Below are 5,163 nucleotides of genomic sequence, written 5' to 3'. Positions count from 1 at the left end.
AGTCCATAGGGTCAAAAAAGAGTCAGACACGACTGAGCATACACACACACACACACACACACACACACACACACACACACACACACACAGGCACACAGGCAGAATTCTAAGATGGCCTTCATAATTCTTGTTCCCTGGTTGTCCATGTTTTTGTGTGGGTTGAACCAATAACTTACTGCTAACCAATAGAATATGGCAAAGGTAAAGTTTTGAAGATGCAGTTAAGGTTTTGAAGAAATTGACGTCAAAATTAATAAAAAAAAGATTATCCTGGGTGGGCCTAACCTAATCAGGTGAGCCCTTTAAAAGGGAGTCTAAAGGTCAGAGACTATAATGGTTAATTTTATCTGTCAAGTTGGCTAAGCTATTGTGCCCAGTTGTTTAATCAAACACAAGTATAGATGTGACTATGAAAGTATTTTAAAGATGCATTGCTATTGTTCAGTCTCTAAATTTTGTCCAAGTCTTTGCAACCCCAGGGACTTCCCTGGTGGCTCAGATGGTAAAGCGTCTGCCTACAATGCAGGAGACCCAGGTTCAATCCCTGGGTTGGGAATATCTCCTGGAGAAGGAAACGGCAACCCACTCCAGTATTCCTGCCTGGAAAATCCCAAGGATGGAGGAGCCTGGTAGGCTATAGTCCATGGGGTAGAAAAGAGCTGGACATGAGTGAGCAACTTCACTTTCACTTTTGCAACCCAATGGACCTGATTTATTCATTTAAAGTATGATTGACATTTAAATGCTGATAGATTTTTTTAGTAAAACAGGTTACTCTCTCAGATGTTTTTTCCAACACCAACAATTCTCCAATTCTAAGTGAGTAGAGACTGCATGTCCTGCAAATTTAACTCAATTCTGACACTACCTGGAGATAGCATCAGATCCCATAGGTTAAAGACTCAGTTCCACAAGTCTGCCCTCACTTCAGATGCCAGTCTCCAAGTCTAGGTTGTCAGCTGTGCTTCAGATCAGCCTGTAAATTGGAGATTCCAACAGCCTCTTCCTCAAGTTTTATTAATTCACTAGAGCAGCTCACAGAAACATTTACTTATGTTTACCAATTTGCGAAACCTGTATTCAGGTCAAGAAGCAACAGTTAGAACCAGACATGGAACAATGAACTGGTTCAAAATTGGGAAAGGTGTACATCAAGGCTGTATATTGTCACCCTGCTTATTTAACTTATGTGCAGAGTAAATCATGTGAGATGCCAGACTGTATGAAGCACAAACTGAAATCAAGATTGTCTGGAGAAATATTAATAACCTCAGATATGCAGATGACACCACCCTAATGGCAGAAAGTGAAGAGGAACTAAAGAGTCTCTTGATGAAGGTCAAAGAAAAGAGTGAAAAGGCTGGCTTAAAACTCAACCTTCAAAAACAAAGATCATGGCATCTGGTCCCATCACTTCATGGCAAATAGCTGGGGAAACAATGGAAACAGTGAGAGACTTTATTTTCTTGGGTTCCAAAATCACTGCAGATGGTGACTGCAGCCATGAAATTAAAAGACACTTGCTCCTTGGAAGAAAAGCTATGACCAATCTAGACAGTATATTAGAAAGCAGAGACATTACTTTGTCAACAAAGGTCCGTCTAGTCAAGGCTATGGTTTTTCCAGTGGTCATGTATGGATGTGAGAGTTGGACCATAAAGAAGGCTGAGCACTGAAGAATGGATGCTTTTGAACTGTGGTGTTGGAGAAGACTCTTGAGAGTCCCTTGGACTGCAAGGAGATCAAACCAGTCAATCCTAAAGGAACTCAATCCTTAATATTCATTGGAAGGACTGATGCTAAAGCCAAAGCCCCGATACTTTGGCCACCTGATGCAAAAAGCTGACTCATCAGAAAAGACCCCGATTCTGGGTAAGACTGAAGGCAGGAGGAAAAGGGGATGACAAAGGACGAGATGGTTGGATGGCATCACAAACTCACCGGGAGATGGTGAAGGACAGGGAGGGAAGCCTGGCGTGCTGCATTCCATGATGTTACAAAGAGTCAGACATGACTGAGTGACTGAACTACAACCAGTTTCTTATGAAGTATATTACAGATGAATAGCCACATGAAGAGGTAAAAAGTTCTTAGGGAACTAAGATGCTCCACTCTTCCAGCAGGTGGGATGTGTTCACCAACCAGGATAATCATCAAATGCCCTTGTTCAAGAGTTTTTAAACAGCTTTAATTTCCAGCCTCCCTCTCTGTCCTTTCTCCTTCCCAGAGTTTGAGCTGGGGCTGAAAACCCTAACCTTATGTTATTGTTCCTTGGTCTTTCTGGAAACCAGCCCTATCCTGAGGCTATCTAGGAGCGCCAGGTAAAAATCACCTCATTAGCATATTAGTTCAGTTCACTTCAGTCCCTCAGTCCCGTCGGACTCTTTTCGACCCCAAGAATCGCAGCACGCCAGGCCTCCCTGTCCATCACCAACTCCTGGAGTTCACTCAAACTCACATCCATTGAGTCGGTGATGCCATCCAGCCATCTCATCCTCTGTCGTCCCCTCTTCCTCCTGCCCCCAATCCCTCCCAGTATCAAAATCTTTTCCAATGAGTCAACTCATCGCATGAGGTGGCCAAAGTACTGGAGTTTCAGCTTTAGCATCATTTCTTCCAAAGAAATCCCAGGGCTGATCTCCTTCAGAATGGACTGGTTGGATCTCCTTGCAGTCCAAGGGACTCTCAAGAGTCTTCTCCAACACCACAGTTCAAAAGCATCAATTCTTCAGCGCTCAGCTTTCTTCACAGTCCAACTCTCACATCCATACACGACCACTGGAAAAACCATAGCCTTGACTAGACGGACCTTTGTTGGCAAAGTAATGTCTCTGCTTTTCAATATGCTATCTAGGTTGGTGTTGGTGATGGACAGAGAGGCATGGCGTGCTGCGATTCATGGGGTCGCAGGAGTCAGACACAACTGAGCAACTGAACTGAACTGATATTGGTCATAACTTTCCTTGCGAGGAGTAAGCGTCTTTTAATTTCATGGCTTCAGTCACCATCTGCAGTGATTTTGGAGCCTGGAAAAATAAAGCCTGACACTGTTTCCACTGTTTCCCCATCTATTTGCCATGAAGTGATGGGACCAGATGCCATGATCTAAGTTTTCTGAATGTTGAGCTTTAAGCCAACTTTGTCACTCTCCTCTTTCACTTTCATCAAGAGGCTTTTTAGTTCCCCTTCACTTTCTGCCATAAGGGTGGTGTCATCTGCATATCTGAGGTTATTGATATTTCTCCTGGCAATCTTGATTCCAGCTTGTGCTTCTTCCAGCCCAGCGTTTCTCATGATGTACTCTGCATAGAAGTTAAATAAGCAGGGTGACAATATACAGGCTTGACGTACTCCTTTTCCTATTTGGAACCAGTCTGTTGTTCCATGTCCAGTTCTAACTGTTGCTTCCTGACCTGCATATAGGTTTCTCAAGAGGCACGTCAGGTGGTCTGGTATTTCCATCTCTTTCAGAATTTTCCACAGTTTATTGTGATCCACAGAGTCAAAGGCTTTGGCATAGTCAATAAAGCAGAAGTAGATGTTTTTCTGGAACTCTCTTGCTTTTTCCATGATCCAGTGGATGTTGGCAATTTGATCTCTGGTTCCTCTGCCTTTTCTAAAACCAGCTTGACCATCTGGAAGTTCACAGTTCACATATTGCTGAAGCCTGGCTTGGAGAATTTTGAGCATTTATTTACTAGCATGTGAGATGAGTGCAATTGTGGGGTAGTTTGAGCATTCTTTGCCATTGTTTTTCTTTGGGATTTAAATGAAAACTGACCACAGTCCTGTGGCCACTGCTGTGTTTTCCAAATTTGCTGGCATATTGAATGCAGCCCTTTCACAGCATCATCTTTCAGGATTTGAAATAGCTCACCTGGAATTCCATCATCCACTAGCTTTGTTCGTAGTGATGCTTTCTAAGGCCCACTTGACTTCACATTCCAGGATGTCTGGCTCTAGGTGAGAGATCACACCATTGTGACTATCTTTGTCATGAAGATCTTTTTTGGACAGTTCTTCTGTGTATTCTTGCCACTTCTTCTTAATATCTTCTGCTTCTGTTAGGTCCACACCATTTCTGCCCTTTTTTGAGCCCATCTTTGCATGAAATGTTCCCTTGGTATCTCTAATTTTCTTGAAGAGATCTCTAGTTTTCCCATTCTGTTGTTTTCCTCTATTTCTTTGCATTGATTGCTGAGGAAGGCTTTCTTATCTCTTCTTGCTATTCTTTGGAACTCTGCATTCAGATGCTTATATCTTTCCTTTTCTCCTTTGCTTTTCACTTCTCTTCTTTTCATTTGTAAGGCCTCCCCAGACAGCCATTTTGCTTTTTTGAATTTTTTTTCCATGGGGATGATCTTTACCCCTGTCTCCTGTACAATGTCACGAACCTCATTCCATAGTTCATCAGGCACTCTATCAGATCTAGTCCCTTCAATCTATTTCTCACTTCCACTGTATAATCATAAGGGATTTAATTTAGGTCATACTTGAAAGGTCTAGTGGTTTTCCCTACTTTTTTTCAAATTTAAGTCTGAATTAAATTGAAATTAAGTCTCCTCATCACCGCCCCCCTGAACTAAATCTCACCACCGCCTCTCCTGACCTTGAATTCCACGTTCAAGGTCAGGAGGGGCAGCAGTGAGGAGATACCCCTCATCCAAGGTGAGCAGTGGCTGCACTTTGCTGGAGCAGCCGTGAAGAGATACCCCACGTCCAAGTTAAGAGAAACCCAAGTAAGACAGTAGGTGTTGCAAGAGGGCATCAGAGGGCAGACACACTGAAACCATAATCACAGAAAACTAGTCAATCTAACCACACTAGGACCACAGCCTCGTCTAACTCAATGAAACTAAGCCATGCCCGGGGGCCACCCAAGACGGGCGGGTCATGGTGGAGAATCTGACAGAATGTGGTCCACTGGAGAAGGGAATGGAAAACCACTTAAGTATTCTTGCCTTGAGAACCCCATGAACAGTATGAAAAGGCAAAATGATAGGATACTGAAAGAGGAACTCCCCAGGTCAGTAGGTGCCCAATATGCTACTGGAGATCAGTGGAGAAATAACTCCAGAAAGAATGAAGGGATGGAGCCAAAGCAAAAACAATACCCAGTTGTGGATGTGACTGGAGACAGAAGCAAGATCCGATGCTGTAAGA

General features: G+C 43.3%; 1 non-coding gene across 1 annotated transcript; it reads left to right on the top strand.

Moving 5' to 3' along the window:
- The first annotated feature begins 484 nt into the window (after positions 1 to 484).
- TRNAC-ACA (transfer RNA cysteine (anticodon ACA)) lies at positions 485 to 556 on the top strand. Its single transcript has one exon. It is a non-coding gene; the product is annotated as a tRNA-Cys (tRNA).
- Positions 557 to 5,163: the final 4,607 nt, after the last annotated feature.

Source organism: Bos indicus, chromosome 1 (assembly GCF_029378745.1).
Source record: "Bos indicus isolate NIAB-ARS_2022 breed Sahiwal x Tharparkar chromosome 1, NIAB-ARS_B.indTharparkar_mat_pri_1.0, whole genome shotgun sequence".
NCBI lineage: Eukaryota > Metazoa > Chordata > Mammalia > Artiodactyla > Bovidae > Bos > Bos indicus.
Note: the sequence above shows the minus strand (reverse complement) of the source record. Positions and strands in the feature narration are given on the sequence as shown.